This window comes from Accipiter gentilis, chromosome 21 (assembly GCF_929443795.1).
Source record: "Accipiter gentilis chromosome 21, bAccGen1.1, whole genome shotgun sequence".
Taxonomy (NCBI): Eukaryota; Metazoa; Chordata; class Aves; order Accipitriformes; family Accipitridae; genus Astur; species Astur gentilis.
Window position 1 is genome coordinate 25423402 of NC_064900.1, and position 23547 is coordinate 25446948.

Below are 23547 nucleotides of genomic sequence, written 5' to 3' on the forward strand. Positions count from 1 at the left end.
TCTTGACATTTTGCTACCATTAGTGAGAACTTACTCATTTTTTTATGAACTCCTAAGACCGAGTTAACTAAAAAAGACATTTCTTTTTCCTATCAAACATTTTACAAAATATCATGAAACTTTTGGGAAAATAAATATGTTCGTAAGATTTTTTAATGTCATTAAAACTATTGCTGCTTATAACAGATCCAGATGACAAATTGGGTTTTACAGCCACTTATTTTTTTAATTAGCTCCACTTTCTTAATCTCATCTAAATTTGTTATTTAAAACAAGAAAGTCAGTTTGGGACACCACTGATAGGAAAGAAATCTATCTAGCACAGGAATACAAATAAAATTTCTTGAGCAATTTAATCAAAATACAGGCAGTGCAATCTTAAGACCTGTACTAGAACAGCCATCCACACTATGGCATTTTGTCAAGAGAGCGTGAAAAGTCAACGGCCATTAAACACCTATTGAACAGAATTACTAAAGGAAAGAAAATAACAGCAGGATTTGAGTAAGTTATTAACACTTGTTTCCTTCTTTTCTTTACCTTTGTAATTCTATCACATTATCTCTTTACATTTTCACTTTTTTTGCCTATTACCTTTGACTTATTAACTCCTTAAACATTAAATAATAGAACTTAAGAGCCAGAGGCATATTCTGTAAGCTTTCCAGGGTTTGTTCTTGTCCTATTGGATTACCAGAATGAATGTATTATTATTATTCATCTTTCCAAGACTGCATTTTCTCCTGCTTCTGTGTATTAGAATTAAGGCATTTTGGCTTATGATCATTGAAATGTCCCAAGCTGACAGCACAAAGCCGCTTAAAGTGAGTGGCTCTCTAACTGTTATCGGTGTCAGGTTTTGATTATGATTGTGATTCCAGGGATACCTATCAATCATAGACAAATCTTTGGTACTTGGTATTAGGAGATAAATATTCATGCATCCATTTAATTCTGCTCTAATTATTTGGGATGCAATATTAAATATAAAAATGTTTGGGTTTGTGAGATCCAGCAGTTTCTGTTTTCTTTGCTTGGTGCCTATATTGTTATGCATCTGCATCCATATTTAATATTTTTGGAAGGGGTAAAAATGGTTACTTGAGTTGTGCTAGTTAAAGAGTTTAAAGAGGACAGATTGCAGCTGTCATGTAAAGAATAAGAGGAACTAGAGAATAGACACTAGAGAACAGTTGGCACAGAGATATAAGGCTTTCACTAGACAGTCACGATCCAAACAAGTAGGAGGAAATAATATGTGGAGCAAGTGGCAGGGAAGAAAGCACAATATAAATAAAAATAAGGAACGCAGCATGCAGTTTCTGCTTGGTTTCTGTTCCAGTTTTCCAAAAGTCACACTCAGAAATCACAGTTGGATTTTCTGTCTCTTTTATGTGACTATTGTTCAGGTGTTTGAAAATTACAGTTCCCTTCATTTGGGGAATTTAACTTCTCCAGCCTCCCTTTAGAATCCTGACAGTACTATACCTTTTAAGGTAGATGAACTTCAGGGAAAGTCTCGTACCTCTTTGAAGATTTTACACATCTTTATGCCATGCACCACTTAATTTCCTCAGCTTTTTATCTAACTCTAAAACTGTCCCTAGCCTTTATTCCTGAGAGCTTCATGGGAATACATAATCTAGTTCTTCATATTCTCCTGCACTTCAGACCTTATTATCACTTACTATATTTGCTGTGGTGCTTAATAAACTTTTACAAATTCATATTAAATTAAGAAAGCAATATCTGTTAAGTATGACTTCCTTTCTCCTGTTCCATTCCAGAAAGCCACATGTTTGTCTTTATGTGTGTTTTCTTAATGGGGAATGCTAAGGTTGATGAGAAAGCAAAGCTGACTTCACATTAAAATTGAGTTAAAACCTGATAAATCAGCCCCCATGGCACTTAAAAAGGACTGATTCTGTAGACTTGTTCTAACATGAAACTGCAGCCTTCCTCATGCACAAATCCAGACCCTGTGACATGTCTGTTGGTAGCTTACTCTAAAAGAACAAGTGAAAAATAATGATCAACAAGAGGCAGACTCTGAATTGTCATTAGAATGAGTGGAGCATCCTCTTCCTGAATGACTTAAAAAGAAATATTCCTTGGTGATTGATAAATACAAAATAATGCACACCATTATACTGACTCATATAATGCAAATCATTTAATTGTACACACTGCCAGAGAGCAGCAAGAGACCCAATGGCAACCATGATGGCAATGCCCTCATTGATGGCACAGTCCCACAACACCAGAGGGAGGGCTGCAGAGCACAGTGAGGACCGCAGCGGGTCCTACCACCAGTCCAGCAAGCATCATGCAAAGGCAAAATAACAAGCCAAATCCAAGGTCAGTCCAGGAAACACAGAAGTTTCTGGAACAGGGCAGGGGACAAGCCCACCTACAATGTAGCCAGCGCAGGAGTATGAGTAGGGAGGAAGTGATTGTTTCTTAGAGACAGCCACTGAAATTACCCAGCAGCATTTTAACACGAAGTGCTTTCTTATGCATTTATTACACTTATGTGTAATTCAGCTGCAGAAAATATTGTCACCAGATTTAATGGAGGCCAAAGGAATACATATGTTCAGAGCAGATCTATGAATTCATAGATTTTAAGTCCACCAGTAGCTATTATAATTGTGACAGTTGGACCACCTGGTCCTTAATTCCCAAATTGTTGATTGCTGAATTGCAATACTGGAGAAAAGATCATTCTACCTACTCTTTCTGAAAAGATTTACTTAGTCACCATTAGGAGCATGATGCCTTGGTTTGATCCTTCGTTTTCTCACAACAACCTTTGTATTCTTTCAACAGAGAGGATTTCTGCCATAACCGTAGTGTCAAGGATATGAAAGACCTCATTACAAAATGAAGACATATAGAAGGAATATGTATAGAAAACAAAGTCAAGAAAGCAGGAGATGTTGTCCTAAATAATCAGTTTTAAAACTATCTACCAAATCCTAAAAAACTTTTTAAGCAACCTAGACAACTAATCTTTGTGTGAGAGGATTAAGCAGGACTTACACTAAAAATTGATGAGGATGGTAAGACCATTTCCAAAAGAGTCTGAATAAAATAAAACCTAGGGTTAAACCTATGTACTCACAGAAAAGCGTGAACCTTCAGTTTAGCTGTGACCTTCCACTAAGTAGGAACCAATTGAAGCTAGTAAGAAAGCAGGCAGGAAGCTGCATAACCAGGGCAAAATATCAGGCAGAATCTGACTGCAGAATCTGAAAAAAATGGCTAAGCATCTGCACTAATGCATTCAATACAAAAACATATCAACCTTAACTACCACAGTGCCACAGAAAGATGAGCCAAAATGTATTAAGCAGTTCAGCAGAATGTTACTGTCACTTCCAAGAAATGTTCATAAAAGATTGATACTACAGCAAAGGCAATCTAAGAGAAAAAAAAAAAAGGGAAGGAAAGAATCTACAAGTGTCAGAGAAAGGACATTATATACTGAATAAATACTGTGTTTTGAAAAGTCCTAGGAAGATACACTGAAATACAAAATGCTACTCAAATTAATCTGTGTCATTCTGAAAAATCTTGTTCTTCATGCACAGAGGATAATGGTTGGCTCTGGAACAAAAATTAAGTTAGTGAGCATGGTGGGTTAACCCTGGCTAGCAGCTCAATGTCCACCCAGCCACTTACTCGCTTTCCCCATCAGTGGGATGTGGGGAGAAAATAGGAAGACCGAGAATGCCTGTGAGCAGAGATAAAGACAGGGACATCACTTACCAATTCCCATTGCAGACAAAGTGGACTTGACTTGTGTAAAATTAATTTATTGCCAATTAAAATAAATATTCATTACTGATTTGGGTATTCGGAAACTACCAACACCTTGCCACCTACACCCAATACAGCAAGAAATAAAGTCTATGTAAAAGTAGCATATTTTGTCCACTCTCAAGCCAAAAGCAATGTATTATGAATAAAAAGTAAATCGTGCAATTGTTCTCACTTGTTGACTACATTGTGAGAACAAGACTTGAAGGAAAAAAATGGAATGCCTTGGACATCGGGACTACAGAAACCTATCAAACAGCAACAATTCTTGAGGCAAACCTGCATGCTTTTAACTAAGTATCTGTGAAGACCAAACAATGTTAAATGGATAGACTAGGTTATAAAAGTGGACAATATAAAAGATTCAGGAACACATCAATTGCTAAATTTCTATTATGCAAAAGATGGAGAAAATGGTTTGGCAATGTCTGAAGAATAGAAGCACAAGTCATCCTTCCTGCTCCAAACACTGTAACAGTGAAGCACTAGTAGAATCACAGAATGTCTGAGGTTGGAAGGGAGCTCTGTGGAGATGTCATGGAGGCTCATACAATCAAATTAAAGAGGTGCTATAAAACAACAAATTTATTCTTCAATCAAAATCATTTAGAACTCTGACAACATTAGTAAACCACAGGTTCAAGGATCTAAGGGGAAATTAGTACTACAAAACCACCTTAAGAATTCTTAAGCTTTAGAAATGATGGGTCAAAATGTGCATATTACTCACCTAAAAGATGAGGGCTCTTAACCTCAAGGAGTTACCCTGGGCTACATCCCGACCCAAGGGTAGAGTCCCCAACTGCAGACCTGCTGCTCTGAGGAGGACCAGCTCAATTTGCCCTCCGTCGGGGCCCCGTTTGTACCCAAATCGAATCTGACCTATGGTCATATATGGTCATATTAGTCCTCATTGGCCGAGGGTCAACACTTCCTTATTCTCAACGTGTGTACCTGGTGGTTGTAACTCACTCCCACTGTGCGGGCTGGGCAGCTTGACTCCCAAACCATGGCTTCATTTTGTTTTGGGTTTCCCCCCTCCCCCCTCTTTTCCATGGCCAAGAAGTTTCACTCTCTATCAGGGCAGGTGTACCTGCCACAGGAGATCTGCTGGTACAACACTCCACTCAAGCACAGCCACCTAAAGCTGATTTCCCAGATCATGTCCAGGTGGCTTTTGAATGTCCAAGGATGGAGACTCCACAACATCTCTGGGGAGCCTGAAAGATAGGTAGAAAGCAAGATAGAAAGATAGTGACTCATGGATCAAATAGAAAGATAGCTAAAACATTTGAAGGATTAATTTTTATTTTTTTGTAAAGGCTAAATTTGCCTTTTGTTTCATGGAATTAATCAAAAATAAGAAAATACAGACTTACAATATCAAGGTTAAATTTTTTAAGTAGTTTAAAATGACAATATGATTTCATTAAAATGTTTGCATGTTTAGCTATATGCAGAGAATACAAAACCTTGAATTATCTATTACCCATCAAACTGCAATTGAGAAGCATGATAGAATCTCACTGATTGTAGGACACTTTTACATAATAAAAATCATTATATTAAAAAATAGAAACAATTTATGGAGGTCTGATATATTTTTAGATCAAATAGAAGAGGAGATAAAATTAACAGACTTCAAAGGTAGACTTTTTAATGCTTTATTTTAAATCATTGTCACTGAATTGGAAGATTGTCATTAGAAGGTAGGTTTATAATTATAGGGGAAAATGCTGAATGTATCTGTTGATATAAAAGTGAGCAAGATGCTGATAACAAAGTACAAAATATGTTTCCCTAAAACTGCTGAGCTTCTTCAGTTTCTTTTTTGTCTCCTAGAGACACACATTCTACTTAACCTAAAGTGAAAGTTAATATTTCTCTAGCTTTATCACATGCCTGTGGTACTGTGGAAGGCAAATGCAGGTGCTCAGGAAAGGTTATGGGTGCTTTAGATTCTCCACTAACAGCACCAAGCACACCATTTTGTGTGTTCTGTATTGCACGATACAGTTCTTGCCACAGAGCTGTGAACCCTCACCCAGACGTTTAGCTTTTATACCCCACACAAAGCTTTCTGTTTACATTGGCAATTCCTATCTGCTTAGGATATTCTGGGAACTTAAAGCCCTTACAAACCCCAGAAAAGAATAAATACAAGGATACATACAGAATTGAAATACCACTTAAATTACAGAGACATGCATTTAGATTTTTTCTGGTCTTACATTAAGGGAACATTAGTTTTGCTTAACCAAATAACCAGCTCCTTCATGCTTCATTAACTCTATTTTTGAGTCCTGTTTACTAAGCCAAAGCTTGCCAGTAAAGAATATTGCAGATTTAGTAGCAAGGTATCAATGTCTTCTCAATTTATTAAAAACACTTTAGAGATTCAATGGATTAAACCATACCATATGCAGAAAAAAAGGCATTATTTTTTTCCATTAGAACCAAATCAACACTTCAGATTTGTATTCCAAAAAGAGGATGAGAAGCTTGCAAAGACTGCAGAAATGTGAAAAAGCTTAAATCTCTAAGGAGTTAAAAATTGAGTTGAATGATAGTAAATGGATTCCTGCCCATGAAACAAATTACTTTAAATGCTGTTGGCATATATGATTTGTGAAATCCTGTCTTTTAGATGTACCTGCATGCACACAAAGAAGCCATCAACTAGTGCAGGACTATGAGTGATAAAATGGCCTCTTGATGCCAGGACTGGCCCAGAAGACTGATCCTTCCCACAACGTAGTACAGAAGCGTATCTTTTCGGGAGATAAAAGGTAGAAAAACTGACTGATGGGAAAGTTCATATTAGATCTAACCTGCATATTGCCAAGAGCATCTTTATTTCTGTATAAGGAGCAGGTAACAGTGTATTTGAAATTGTAAGTTCCTTGGGGCAAAGGAAACTTTTGGGTTTTGTGTGTGCAATTTACTTTCACAGGCTACCCTCCAGCCAGCAGCTAGGCCTTGTGGCTCTGGTATGATGCAAAGTAAGAGAATCTCCTACAATGTTCCACCAGCTTGAGATTGCAAATTGAGATGTACCTCTCTATTGTTACACTGGTGTTCCTGCTTGCAAACTGAGATCATAAATGCCATGAGTTTGTGTGGAGAGATTCACCGCAGCAGGCCATATCACATACTTGGTGCCCTCTGCTCCCCTTCTCACCAAGCCTTCCAATTTCTGTTGCAAGGAAACAGCCTCCACAGAGGTACCTGCACCAAAGTATGGGGGAGAGAGTTTATCCCTCCCTCAAATGAGCCCCTGTTGCAGAGGGCAAAGAGCTGACAAAACAGCCACAGGTCTAGAATGGAGGGGGCTGCTGATTGCTCTAAAAGGCAGGAAAGGTGGCGTGAGGAGTATGTGTAGCAGGTGAGCAAGAGGCTGGGGAGCTGGTCTACAGAGAGGCTTAAGGATAAGAATTGGAAAGTGAATTTGGCTGGGCTATTGGGGAAGGACACACAGGGTAAAAGAGAAATTGCTTTAAGAACAAATTCAGGGTCTTGCATCTGAATCTTGCCTGGTACCCTGTATTATGTAAGGCTGGTTCTGGTTATAGAACCATAGAATAATAGAGTGGTTTGGGTTGAAAGGGACCTTAAATATCATCTAATTCCAACTGCCCTTCCATGGGCAGGGACACCTTCCACTAGATCAGGTTGCTCAAAGTCTCATCCAACCTGGCCTTGAACACTTCCAGGCAGGGAAGGAGATATCAAATATAATGCTGTAGTGCAGCAATACATGCCTCTTCCTTGTGATTTGTTTTATAACATAGTTCTCTGATTTCTTTCTGTAAGAACATTTACCTTTTACCATTTTCTGTAAGACTAAAGGGATATGGTAAGAATGTTTAAATAAAGACAAATTTCTGAAAAATATTACAAATAGTCCATCACCTATTACATACTTATTGTGACAGAGTGCTTAGCAAGCAGTGGACATCTGTATAAATTATCTAGATCCACTGAGGATAAAGTAGAGGTGACTTTTTACTCTTGGAAAAGTTAAAAAAAAAAAAAAAAAAAAAAGCCATACTGAGAAATAGTGGCAAAGAACAAACAAAGCCATCACTTAAAAAAGACCAATAAATGCTCTAGACTAAGCAATTTTCTAAGTTAAGAATCTTGATCAACTTCTTAATTAAATGCATGTATACTCAGTTGATATATTTAAAATATCACGGCTCCCTCAAAATTTTTGTTTGTTCTTCATACATCTCTGCTTGTTGATATCTTTCAAATGTGTTTAAAAATGAGGAGACTGATTTTAAACATGAAGCCCCAGAAATGTTTCCCAATTGACAGAGCATATACAACTCCAATTAAATACTCAAGAGAACTGAAGCAACTGGAAGTTAATGGCACTGGAAATAGTCACAACAATATGCTTGTCATTTTTTTGTAAAGGAAGAGGTTTCAACTGAAATACAAGTTGGTGAAACTCTAAGAAAACCATAAGGAGAAAGACTGCCTCTAAAAAATGTTTTCCTAAAGTTTTTGAAAATATCATGAAAGGAAATAAGATTGTAGAAACCACAATGTGCACTCACTGAAATAGATATAATTACAATATTTCTCATTTTTTCCTGATCTAGACAGTTACTTCCCACTGTGTCATAAACTTTAGAAATATAAAAAGTCCTAAAGGAACTCTTGAAGGTCCAGAATGCTAAGAATTGTGTATTGTGCAATACCAGTAGGGCAGTTCACAACTAAGTCACTTGTATCTACAGGCATCCCCCAAAAAATCTAATTTCAGTCTGACCTTTATTCTAGAGAAAGTCTGCTTTCTTCACGAAAACTGCCTTTGCTGAGGAAGAACAGATCTGTCTCGTATATGACTCACGAGGACAAATCTTTTTTTCAGCTATATTCACATACTACATTAAATCCTTTTCAGAAATTAGAATGGCATCAAGTTCTTCCATCAACAAATCAGTTTGAAACACATCTGTCTGCTTTGAATTTCCAGAGTAAAAACTACAAAGCACTAAAAGACCTGGGTAGTTAAGAATAACTACAATTAGAGATGATCCTCCAACAAAAATGTCTTCTTCTGGTCCTGCAATTGCACAGAGATGAGTAAGGGATAAGGTCTGACTTCTTCTTCATTATTATTATTAGATATTTAAACCTGTATTTCAGACTATTAAAAGTTATGTTCTCAGTAGAGGACAAACAGGACACATCTGGACTTCACAGTGAATGCTTTGGACATTGTGTATTAACAAGCTGCCTCATGGACAATGAAGATATCATATTTTATGTATTTTTTCAGATATGATCTCAAATTAAGTCAAGAATAGCAGTCACGCACCTGTGATAAGATGCATTTCTATTAGAAGACTGGGATAATGAGTTCTCATCACCTATGAAAAGCCCCATTATCTGGTGACTAAACAGCACATTAACAGTGAAATAAAAAAATATCAAAATGAACTCATCTTAGTTCAGCCTGAAAAGTTTATCATCAAGTGTATTTCCAGATGGGAAGATCCTTTAAGAAGTTTATAAAAGAAAATAAATTCATTTGTGAAAAATTACAGGGATCTGGTGTAATAAAGTCTAAAAGCTCTAAACAAGGTGTCAGAAATATTTCCCCCTGTTGAAAATCACCGTATACAAACTGGGCATCGGAGGGACGATTTGAAAGTGGTTATGTTCTGAAGCAATACATTAAATCCAATTATGTTAATGGAGAATATGATTCATTCGATTTCACTGCTCTGTTACTTCACTGTCCCCAGAATACTCTTCCTTACAATAGGATTGCCATTGCAAGAAGACAAAGATTAAAACACAAAGCACTCTCTTGAGTAGGAAAAATACTCCATTATCGCCATCCATTCTACAATCTTACTAATAAGGATTATGTAGTAATAATTTCCTTTACAGTATGAAAAATGTAACTTTCTAATTTCTGAAATATTACAGTTAAAACCAGAAAGCTATAATATAAGTGGAACTGGAAGGGTTAAAACCTTTTTTTTACCTATAGAACTGAAAATATTATTGTAGCAATGACAGAAAATCTGAGAAGGTTAATATTTATTCTACAAATCTGCTTATCTCCCAGTTTTTGGGTTCTTTTTGATATCTCCAATAATGGAGGCTCCACAACTGCTTTGAGCAATGTGTAACATTGTGGTCATGATCACGTAAAAAAAAACCCAAAAAACAAAAAACAAAAAACCCCTTGCGTTTAAATGAAATTTTCTGTATTTCAGTGTGTGCCCATTGCCCTTGTCCTGTTGTTCGATACCATTGAGAAGAGCCTAGTACCTTCTTCTTTACTCCTCCATCAGATATTTATACACGTTGGTAAGATCCCCTTTAGCCTTCTCTGCTCCAGAATGAACAATCCCAGCTGTCTTAGCCTCTCCTCATATGACAAGTGATCCAAGCCCATAATCACCTTTGTGACCCTTCATTAGGCACATTCTAGCATATCCCTGTCTGTCTTCTGCTGGGGAACCCAGCACTTGACCCAGCACTCCAGATATGTCTCACAACAGCTGAGCAGAGAGGAAGGATCACCTCCCTGGCAACATTCTTCCTAATACAGTCCAGGACACTGTTTTCCCTCTTTGCACTGCTAGCTTATGGTCAAGTACAGGTTCATCAGGACTCCCAGGGCTTGGTCTGCAAAGTTGCCTTCCAGCCATTCAGTCTCCAGCCCGTACTGCTGCATGGAGCTGTTTCTTCCCAGATGCAAGCCTTGGCATTTGCATTTTTGAACTTCATGAGATTTCTGTCTGTCAGATTTCTCCAGCCTGCCAAGGTGCCTATGAAGGGCAGCACAATCATCTGGTCTCTCCACCAATTTGCCACTAGTCCTAATTTTTATCACCTGCAAACTTGCTGAGGGCACATTCTGTCCCATCATCCAGGTCAGTAATGAAGATGCTAAAAAATATTGGCCCTGGTATCAATCACTGGGATAAACCACTAAGGACTGGCATTCATATGGACTTGGTACCACTGATAACAACTCTTGGAGCCCAGAAGTTCAGTCAGCTTTCAGTCCACCTCACTGTCTGCTTACCCAGTCCATACTTCACCAGGTGTCTATGAGGATGTTATGGGAGACAGTGTCAAAAGCCTTGCTAAAGTCAAAATAAGCAACATACACTGTTCTGTGCTCATCTGCCAAGCCAGTCTTCTCTCGATAGAAGGCTATTAGGTTGGTCTGACATGATTTCTCCTTCATAAATCCATGCTGATTACTCCCTATCACTTTCTTGCACTTCATATGATACTTGATACATTTGGAAATAGTTACAAGGATTATTTCCTCCATCAGTTTCCCAGGGACTGAGTTGAGGCTGACTGGCTTGTAGTTCACTAGATCCTCTTTCTGGTCTTTTTTGAAGATAGGGGTGACATGGGTATGTCCAGTTTGTTTAAATGTGCCATAACCTGATACTCTCCCACCAAGAGTAAGTTTTCCTTTGTCCAGACTTTCCCTCAGGTCTCAGGGGCCTGGGATTCCTGAGGTCAAACCTTACCAGTAAAGACCAAGGTGAAAAAGGCATTGAGGACCTCATACTTTCCAATGTCCTTTGTCACCAGGTCCACTGCCTCATTCAGCAGCGAGCCCATGTTTTCCCTGGTCTTCTTTTTGCTGCTGATGTACCTGTGGAAGCCCTTCTTGTTGCCATTCAGACTCCATTCTAGATGGGTTTTGGCTTTCCTAACACAAATCCTGCATGCTCAGACAGTACCTTCATTTTCCTCCTGGGTCACTAGACTACATCTCTTGGATACAGTTAAGCAACTTATGCTCATTTCGTGCACATAGCAAATAAGTTCAAGTAACATTTTACTTTGACTGGTAACAGGTTTGAGTTGGGTTTTTTGTTTTGTTTTTTTTTTTTTTCGTTTGTTTTCAATTGGAAGCCATCCTTACCTATATAATAGCACTGGATACAATTCCTGCCTGACCAGTTGTTTACAAAAATGTGAAGAACTGCATAAAAATTACCACAGAGCCTTAAAAGGCACTAGTGTTGCTCACTATAAAAATTGGATGAAAATGGAGCATTCTCTGTGAGACAAAACAGTTAACAATTCACAACTATTGGTTAGATGTCAAAAGTGCTTACAAACCTACAATAGGACATTATGTTGGTTCTCAGAATTGCTCCCCACTACAACAAAATACCCAGAGGTTTGAGGTTTGGTAAGAGAGTTGGTTGTTCATAGATATTAGTGACATTTTCATCATAGGTAGGAGGAATAAACATAGCACAGAGAACAGTTAAAAAATATTTCAACTGACAGTTATTTCCCATAGTTAATTTTCATTTGATAAGAATGAACTTGTGCAGAATTTTATACCAGAGTTAGCCTGTGAATTGGATTCACTCAGGAATATCACAGCCTTTCTTCCCTGTGAGGACATGTTATATTGCAGCAGGGAGCTTTTAGAAGAGTTGGACATCATTACCTCTGATACAATTTCTTTCTTGTTTTGTCAATGGTAATTTTGGTCTGGTAAGACCTTTTCTAGATATTGTTATTTCACCCTTTTTTTGATATTCCTTGATGTTCATATTGTACTCTGAGTCTATCCAGTTTCTGTAGGTCTATTAATGACATTCCTATTGACAAAATAGCTGAATATTCAAATATATTGTTTTGTACTTGAGACAAAAGAAACCGAAAATGAAGGATATAGTGTCAAATCTCCCTGGAAATTTGTACCTTGCACAAAGGAAATATACTATTCATCAACTAATGAGCTGTAACTTGGTGTTTCACCCATGGAAAGACTGCTGCTCCTACTTCACTCCCAAACAGACATCCTCCACAACGACAGCTTTTAGCCCTGCTCCCCATGACTACCCCAACCTCCATCAAGTCCACAAATCATTAGGAGTGCAAAAGCCAACAACTCCAGCACCCCTGAAGGATAATTTATGTAAGGGTCTCGTGGCTGTCTCCCAGTATATAATAAGAGATTCTAATTTGCAAGAAAAAGACATGTTAGACTAATCTCTTTAGTAAGGCAGCAGTTCCTGAAGAGTTTTGAATTCAGGGGAGTGAGGAGAGGCTACCTCACAGAGAGGCAAGCCCTGTTCAGACAGCTGCTCCTGGCCTTGCTGCTGCTTTCAGCTCCTGTAGAGTTGCTTCAAGCAGTGTGGTTAACCTGGGAGCCACTGTTCCAAGGAAGATGAAGTTACTTACCATGATAGAAGACAGCCTGAAGTCAATGGGATCAGGAGTTACTGCCTCACAGGGAACAGCATATTTGCTCAAGACAGCTGTTTTTAGTTTTGTCAGAGTTCTCGCAGCTGTCCAAGATCTATCTTTTGCTGAAAAAACAGAAGGATGGTGTATCAACTAACATTGGCAACTTAAATAGGCCTCATCTCAAAAATGAGGAATACAGAGGCCAGTCTGAACTCTCTCTCACACAAAAAGATCTTTGTCATGAATAATATTACTTCTATCAGTAAGCAAAAAGGACAATGTACCAACAGCATATCTACAGTCTTACCTCAGATTTCCCCATTTTGTCTAAATAAGAAATGTTGAACAGGACCTTCCTATTAACATTTTTCTACCCATCATTCACATAAGCTATACATGACGTAATTAATAGTTAGTAATTAATATATATGAAGTAACATACATTGAGTATGTTACACTAGTACTTCAAAAAGCCTTTGGTCTTCACATCTAGTAGAAGAAGGCCTCTATGAACTGCAGCTAGATAACTGAACCACAGGTTTTAAATGCTTTGTAATTTCTTCACACATTTAAATGTAAGTTATGTCCCAAACTTCTAGCATACTAGATCCAAATACACAGCAAATTGGTATTTTCCAATTATTCTGCCACATCTGCAGAAGCTATGTGAAAGCATTCTGAGCAGAAAGAACAAAACAGTAGCTAAGCATGTTCATGAATTGTATTCAAACTCATTGATTTTTAAACAGATTGATGTATTTGATATTAAACCTGGCAGGTCTGGGATTTTTTGTTGTTTTTAACGGATCAAATTCTGTGCAAAAATTTGTAATACTTACATTTTGGTGATATGTATGCCATGCTTGGCAAAAGCTTCTTAGTTTCATAGTTTTGATGCCTAGAGATCATTTTTCTGTTTCTGTAAGTTCTTCTACAGTTCAATATTCTGAATAGCTTTTAAGTAAATTTAGATAGAAAACCCCCTAGTTTTCCTGTTTAGACCCTACCTGCCAGTTGATTCAGAAACTGATATGATTAGGAGTATGGCTGAATTTTAACAGAAAATAACATTGGATGTGAGCTTCGTAATTCTGTATCCGGTTAAATAGTTTTGTGTTCCCTGGTTATCTAAACCTGTTTTTCTATTGGAGGGTAACTCAGTAGCTGGGTTAGAAGCAGATTTTAAAGTCCCATGTGTCTGGATTGAATGTATAGTCCAGATGATTTCTGATGAGTGTAGAGGGAGAAGAGGGAAACAAAATCCCAAACTAAGCAAAACAAAATACAAAAACACGCATACAGAAGACAAAGAACAACAATAGCAAAACGAGCAAAACAATCCTTCTAATTTAATGGCAGGTGCTATTGCAATGAAATCATACAAGTTTCTGTGAGATGGTAATGCCCTTCAGAAATGAAAATCCAGCATAAAGGAATCTGCTTCCTCAAAAAAGTAAGAGCAAGTTCAGCTTTTCTTCAGATTCTTGTTTACACTACATCCCATCTGTAATGAATGGAAGGACACACACAGATATTTTTAAATGGGATTTTTTATTGGGGATTTTGTTTACTATTTTTTGCAGTTTTAATAATAGATACGTGTCCTTCCGAAAATTGTAAACTTCCTAATTAACAGATTGCTGGATACAAAAGGATATTCTGTACCACTTCAGTCCTGTATTCTCACATATCCTCTGAGGCATCCACCTCTGGCCACTATCAAAGACAAAACAGTTGGTAACATTGCTGCCTAACACAGACTGTTCTTTTGTGCACAGGATCAAACAGTTAATTTAATACCTTGGTCTCCCAATGTGTTATGAACTGTCATGATAATGGTTAGTCATTATCAGCATGTCCAGTTTTTAAGATGATAAAGCCAAATAAAGATTCATTAGATCTCTAGCTATTTATCTTGCAAGTGATAAAGATTAAACTAATCTGTTTGGGTTTAGAACTGCTCTTAGCTGATAAGTCATTTGAAAACCTACATTAAAAATACATAAATGTGGAAAAATGTAAAGGAAATGTATGAGACTATCAGGAAAAAAAGTAAGAATGTTATCTTTTATAGCTGAAGGTGCAGTGTTGTTATGCCTTGCAAATTAGACATGGTCAGTCATGTTCATTGACTGGGGAAGAAATCTATAGTCCCTTCAGCTGTGAAGATTTACTGGTGAGAAAGTGGGCATTAATTATTCTATCATTGTTGTGTTTTCATTACTAACATTAGAGTATGGTGATTGCAAGGAAAAAGAGAATTGCTGGGATTGTTTTTAAGGTTTCATATCTGCATGCTAATCAGACCACTGCAGAAACTAAAATTCCTGATTTCATTGGACATTACGTGATCTGTTTTTATCTCAAACCAGGACACGGTACACTCTTACAGTACCAAATGAAAGGGAAACATTGCAGACATAAAAGGACTGTGACTTCAAACTGGAACTGATTATAAAGCTGTGTCTAGGTTTACCAGGACAGCCCAGTTAAACACCCTCTCTTGTAGTTGATAGAAAATTCTCTTGCAATTTTTCAGGTGAATTTTCTTGCTGATTAGACTATAAAGTAAAATCCTTAATATAAGATAAGGGGAAAAAATAAGTTCTTTTAGAACAATACATAATTATAAAATTCAGCCCATTCAATTTACAGAAAATTGTTTGCTGAAATACTCCCTTTTTTTCATAACATTTTTATTAACATTACAGTTTGGTCTCATTTGAAAACCTATGCATAAATTAATGTATCCAGGGTGACTAAATGAAATGCAAAGTTCATCAAGCTTTTTAAAAAAATATAAAAAGTTCTGTCTTAACAAAAAAAAAGTGTTACATAACAAATTACTTTTAATAATACTAGTATCATGAGTCCTTTCCAAACTTAATTTGGCCTTCCTTTATTTTTAATATTATGACAGAACCTGAAATATTCCAGCACATACTGGTTTTCACTCTATTTTCTGGGATTAAAAAAAAAAAAAAAGGAGAAGAAAAGAATCAATAAACCCCAGACCTGCTATGCAAATTCCAGCATCTCCTGATAGATCGTCAGTGAAGTCCTAGGCAAACTTCACCTCGAGCTAACCCAGTAATCTGCAGGAGCAATAGATTGCCATCTTCTAGATGTACCACAACTAGAGGGGAATAGGTTTGCCAATAGGTTTCACTGATATTTACTGACAGGAGAAAGCAATCTGTTCAGCCTTCTGTCATTCTAAGTCCTAGTCCCTTGCTCTAGGTCCAGTTCAAGTCCCAATTCCTGAGGAGCATTTTCTCCCTTCTTACCTGGCATCACTATTTATCAGTTCTCCATCCCCAGCTCTACAGATGAAAATACTAAAACAATACACTGAAATATTGAGAGCAAGAATACATATGAAAGCCAACTCTAGATTAAACTATAAAACAGACCAAAATTAAATCAACACAAATTCTTACTGTTAATTCTGCCTTATAAATAGCATAGCATTGTAGTGTTTGTAGGGATTGGCGCTCGGAAGATCTCGCGATGTACGGAAAGAGAAGGGTTAAAGGAGGCGGGATGACCGACAGACAGTATGTAAGGGCGTGACGCAGTTGAATAAACGCCATTTGCAGCATCCTCATATTGGTGTCAGTGCTCTGTGGCCCAGGGTATGGTGGACCCTGTGCCGAGTCCCACGGGGTGATCAGACGAATGTCTACAAGTGTTTTGGAATTGCTTAATCTTCCTAGATGAAATATACAAACATATATGCATATTTCCATATTTTTTATGTATATATACACAAAACCACAGAGAACCTGCCTCCACACAGTCTTAGAGTAAATACCTGTCACTTCATGTGCACTGCTTGCAAACAGCTTAAATGTGAGAACACATAAAAAAACAGGTCTAAAGAAGATATTACACACTCTTAGCTTGCTGGACATAGATCCACAGCTAGAAAAGGCTACCCATGACTTTTTTAGTCAGCTAAATTTCATGTTATGTAAAGAATTATGAACCAATTATGTTTATTTACTGCCTTTATTATAAGAAATAAGTCTTCTCTTAAATATTCTATTTTATAAAGCCAAACTCTGACATATAACTACAGCAAATAATAGCCAAGAGACTTATTCATGAAGTATGTTTTCACAGCTAATAAAATAGAACAATCACATTACCATGTTTCTAAACACCTCCTTCTCTGACAACAATCTGCCTGAGTTTTAGAGTTTAAACATTTTCTGAACATCAATATCAGTTAATCTATGAACAATTCATGCACATTGTTAGTTATAAGGGTTATATGAAGCATCCTAGACTTAGAGAACAGTCGCTAAAAGGAGAGAAAACTCAAATACTTTTGAATTATCATTAATCTCATATATTGCAATGAATTCAAATGATAAAAATTCCTTTTTATAAGGGCTTTTTGCCTTTAATTTTTAGGAACCTCAATCATCATAGTTATTAGAATGTGGTAAAATGGTTACTCTGTGAAAAGACCATCATAGCAATCATCAGTTGTCAAAATGCTGTTGTTTGAACAGTGGTTCAATAGCATGAGTGATTTTAAGGAGTAATTCAGATTTCACTAAGCTCTGACATGAGGTCTTTTTAAAAGTCTAGCCTCAGCTTTTCCTTCCCTTATGAATGGGAGAAGTTTAATTTCAAAAAGCTGGAAATTACTGTAAGACTTTATAGGTTTTGTACTACTTTTCAGTAAATGTGTATCCAAAATCCCTCTACTAAAATCGCACTAGTTTTACTTTGGCATAACTGTTAAGTGAAATCAGGGTTAAGCTCCACAGTTTTTTTAGGTGATTCTGTTATATTTCATTTTCTGATTGACAGTATTGAGAAAAAGGGAGTGAGGAAGGAAAGATTTTTTAAAGAAGTCATTTGCGTTGTATGGAGCAAAATGCTGACTGCTTTTCTTGGGGAGGGCGTGGGAGGGGTTTGAGTGTTCAGTACTGGGATTTGAGGGAGGGGGCTTTAAGCTCAGGAGAATAGTTTCTTTTGTGCAAAACTGTCCTCTTACCTGATTGCACTATTCTTCTATGCTATCAAGTCTGAATCATACTTTTTAGAAGGCCATGCCTTAATAAATAAATAAAGCATACCCAATGTCATAGGCTGCAATTATGCTCTGAAATAATAATACCAACTCCTGATATACTTCTTTCTCTGTATAACAAAATAATTCATGATAGTACACCTGGAAAATTTGTCGTCTTATCATGTCACAGAAAAATAGTCATCCCTGAATACTGTGTGCAGATTGAAAAACTTGTCACAACATTTATTGTGCTACTTGCAACCAGTTTCAAGTCACATTGGTCATTTAGTTTCCACCGTCATGAATCATAGTTTTAGTTCACTTTAAGGATGATCCACAGCTATGATGAACATAGAGGCCAAAGGCAAGCCTAGAAAAGCATTTGACTTTTATTTATATCAGATTGATTTTGCCAGACTAGTTCAAACACTGAAATTGCCTTGTTTAATCTGTTTAGTCCATGTCCTGAAGGCACTCTGTGCTGCATTTCACTCTTTGCTAACCAACATAAAATTGTTGTATGAGGTTAAACAAAAGGTCTATCTACCTTACCAAAACTGAGCAGTAAGGGAGAAAACTGCCTTGTTGTTTTCCTGAGAAAAGCTGACCAAGTGCTTTGTGATATTATTTCCTGCTGCAAAGGAAGGACTATACAGTCTGGCTCCTGAAAAAAGCTTGTTTCTGCTATCAATACCACATGAACCACTGAGCCTTCGACCCCTTGTGTGAACACCATTATAATCAAATATGCAAATGAAGGTGAAGGAGTAAAGGGAGGAAGCAGAATAATAAACATCTTCCTTTCTACTCTGGCATCCTTAACTCTTTCTCGCTAGTCTTCATCCTCATGTATCTTCAATTTACCAAGCTGACTCAGAATCCTTTCTTCTCCAGCTATTTAACGGGTAGATATTTTAACATTGTGTCTAACTACTTTCCCCTTCTTTATTTCTTACTCCAGAATTCTTCCTAAGTTTACCCCTTCTTAGTCCACCTTTTTCCTCCAGGATTTACCAGGGGTTTTTCTACCTTTGCTACTGTCTATATCTCTGCCTATTGTAGGCTGGCTGCCTCCTCATCTGTGCACCATCTGCATCTGCTTAAAACTTCCCTCTTACAATATGACCATGCTTACCATCTTACTAAGCCTGTGCACAGACAGCACATGCTTACCTTACCACCTTATGCAGACCAGCCAAAGGAGTATCTCCCTTTCTTCCCTGCCAAGAAATGAGCCTCCTCTCCATTCATGTGAGCCCCTCTCCCATCTCACATCATGTATTTCTTCCCTCTTCCAGCTCTTCCTCATAAAATTTGCTCTCATCAACAAAGAGAAAAGGGGAAAAAGATACTAGCCAAGATATACAGAAACTGAAGGAAAACCAAAATTGAACAAGCAGAATCAGACAATACACACAGCTAGGGACTGTTACTGTGCTCTCAGCCTAACAGCATTCTCACTGCTTTGTCTTCTGTGCTGATAACTAGCAGTCTCCATTGGTTTGTATTATTGTCTATTTAATATAATGGCCTACTTAATCTCAATAGTAGTGAAATTATTCTATACATTTATCTTCTACCTTTGCTATTTTCCCTGACCATTTTTTTTTTTTTTTTTTTCCAATGAGGAGGGTAAACTGCCTTGCCATCAACATCAAAGCATAGACTTCCAGAGAGGCATTCTTCTGTTTATATTTTGTGTTCCTTTTTTTCCCTGCTATCTTTATTTATTTGGGGTTTTTTTTATTGTTTTCTTACTGGTAGCTGAATGTTGAGCTCAAGTTTTCATAGAATTTATCAGCTCTATCTGAGATCATTTTCCCTGGTGGTAATAGGTAATTTGGAGTCTAGCAAAGCAAAATCATAGGGTAGTTTTGTCTACAAGCACTACTTTGTGTTTACTGACACTAGATTTCATCTGCATCCTATGCCCTATCTACTCAGTATCCTGCTGCATCTCCCCACTGCTGGATTTGTGTTCTGCCTAGAGTAACTGTAAACCATTCAGAAACTGTTCACCTTTTTTGTGATTGTTTCTAAACATATGAATAAGCATAGAGCAAAGCAGATATCACAGTGTGATTCCAGTGGTAGAGTCCCTTCTTTATAAACACGGGCCACATTTTTTTGTTTTTTTTCTTTCCAGGTTTTATTTAAATATGAATACAAGATTAGACTCATCTGGGAGTTTGGTACCCCTTTGGAGTAAAGGCACGAGAGGCAATGAAAGGGTATTAGGAAAAACTTTTTCACCATGAGGGAGGTCAAACACTGCCACATGTTTTCCAGAAAGGTTATGGAAAGTCCGTCATCAGAGGTACTTGGGCTTTGATTGAACAAGGCCCTATAGCCAAAGCAGAGGCTTACAACTCCTATAAATTATAAAAGTATTTATCAGGATATAGCTAATTCTAGCTTGCTATGAATCCAAATATAGACATACTAAACAGCAGTATGTAAGTATCCTGCAACACTGTGGTGGTGTAGCCAGACAAAATGTACAAGCATTTTACACAGGTGTGTGGGCAATGGGACCACCAGAGATGCGTAGTTGCATGTAGAAGCCATGCAAGTAACAAAAGGTTGTGAGGTAAAGCAGCAAGAGCAGCATAAGGGACTGCAAATATTCAGATGCAAGAGCTCTGAGTAACCTGGTCTAAGCTGTCCTTGCTTTGAGCAGGGATTTGAACCAAACACCCTCCAAAAGTTGCTTTCAACCAAAGTCACTCTACAGCTGAAATATATTTGTAATCTGAAGTTTACAGTTATTTACAAAGCACAATAAGTATGGTTTCTATGCTTACTTCTCCTTTTAGCATACAAAGTAAACACAAAATTCAGTTTGGAATTATTACTAGAGTAAGCGTGTTCATATTTAAAATAATTGGAGTAGCTTCACTTCAGTAAACTCCCCCTTTTTAGTGAACACATACTTTGTGTAGCAAAACTTTAACACTAAATATCAACACAGAGCTTAGTATCAATTAAAGGTAAAATAAAATTTAAAAAATGTTTTCTTAGATCTGATATATAATGTAATACTGTGACATAATACAGATAATTTTACAGGTCTCATCTCAAGTGTGATCCAAAGAAAACCACCCGAAATTTCTTTAGAATTTAAATTCAAATAGTCCTTTGGCAACATAAATGTGAAGCTTTCTAAGCTTTTATGTGGATCTTGAGTGCTTCTGACAAGATATGTAAGAAATAATCTGTTAAGAGATATAACTAATAACCTTTGATTTTAAGCATCTTTGTCTTGAGAGTTAACTGATTTATGAAAACTATGGAGTGGTATTAATAAAAATTATAATGTTCTTGTTGATTATCTAAGTCAGATAAATCAGTCATTAGAGCTACAGACTGAGTTTCACTTGTCTCAGAGGGATGACAGTTACAGAGCATTTTATCAATTCGTCACACATTTCCCAATTTACTTTTTTCTTTTAGCTTGTAACCCAGAATCTTTCCTAGTATTTGTATGTTAAAATATTGTACTAATGGGCAAATTAGCAGGAAGAAAGAAATTGAAGACTTTTTCCTGAGCAACCTCCAATGGTTGCTAAAACAGGAAAAGGATTAAGGGACTTCCAGGTGGTCTAACCTAGCGTTATACATCTGTTATTTCATTATCATTTAACACTAACTAGTACTCACTAGGACTGAGAAGGCAATCCACTCTGAGAATTGTGCTAATATATTTCCACCTTCTCTGGATAACATATTCTCTGTCAACAGAACATATTAGTAGTGGTCCTAACTGGAAGACTCTTGTACAAGGAGGATTTAAGGATCCACCTTACAGCTGAGTAGGTGCAGCCTGTGTTATGCTGCACATACCACTGGGCTGCTGGATGAACTTTAGTGCATTGATTGTTAACAGAGAAACCTGGATGTGGCTCCCACTTAGCGCCTGGTGATTAAGCTACCTGCATGTCTCATCTTATCTTGAAGTAAAGCAGCATGTTTTCAGATACCATCCATTTGTTTGACAGTAGAAATGATTAATAAAGTTGCTTTCTTCTAAGAACATCCTATAAAAGGTCTCAAGGCTACAATGCTGGTGAACCTTTGCACAGACAAGTTCTGCACAGTGCAGTGTGCCATGTCCTGACTGGAGGTCCATCTGATGCTTCACATCTCAGGCTTCCCAGCATCTGAACGGACATAAGTTTATCTAAGCTATCCTCTTTTCCTTTCTCATTTTTTCTCCAAGAAATGATATTTTAATCAATACATTATGGGCTCTGAGTGCCTTTCTTACTGGAATCCATAATGAACACTTGGAACAGTGTATTACAATATTAAGCTTTGAAAAATCCAAAAGTAAGAACAATGTATATACACCAATATATTGTTTGACTTAGTAGTATCAGAACTTGTGATGATGATTATTCAGTGTGTGGCATAGGAGACTGCATTAAAATATAGGGACCACAATGCAACTCAATTAAATTTTCTCTTGAAGCTTTTGCTAGATTGTATATGCAATACAAATAACTCCATATCAGACACCAAAACAACTCCTCCAAGCCATCTCAGCTGCTAAGTTGATGGCTGTATGGCAGAATCCACCGTATCATCTCTGGAACGCAGACTTTTCTTTTCAGATATTTCTAGGTTTCTCAACATAAATTAGCTCCACCATTCCTCTATCTAAATCATTTTTAATTTCATTTTAAGCTACTAAGGGTATAACAACACATTATATCTTATAGAAGTAGGTCATTTTCTGTAGCATAAGGAATTGCATTAAAAATCTAGGAAGTCTAGCTAGAGAGGTTTGAAGAATGATGCTGGAACTTACAGGTAAAATTTCTAATAGACAGAAATCTCTTCTGAGAAAACTCAAGCATGGGCATTTTAGCCACTTAACAACAATCTAAATACAGAATTCAGAGTTAAATGTTCACATTCACAGTGGGGTATTTAGCTTTCTAGCGAGGCATTTCGCTTTCCAGTAGCATCAGCCTTTCTTCGTTGACTATATCCTAAATCACCATTCCTGAATCCATTGGCAATGGATTTTTTATTTTATTTTATTTATTGAGGTGAAAATGTCAACTGACTGTTTACAGTAAATGTGTTTATGTGGGTAAACTAGTGACTGACAGACTGAGGTGCAGTTCCCTCCCTTGTTTCTGCTGCAGACCTGAATGAGCTAGCTATCCAAGGGCCTCATGCCCACAATGGCTTACTTGCTCAAATGCTCCTTGGTTCAAGGGGGTGAGGTGGGGGTGGAGAAAGGGTTGAATTTGAATTTACAACCTGTAGTTTGGGAGCACATAAAAAAGTATACAGAAAGACTCCAGAACAGAACTATCCAGGAACAAAATTTCAATATATGAATCACAACAGTGAACTTCTATGTTACTCAGTTCTATTAAGACAATCTACTAAAATCCCTGATTGTAGTTATGGCCGGTGCATGGAAGCAAATAACTCCAGCAAGGCACCATAAAGCAAGAATATCTGTCTAATAA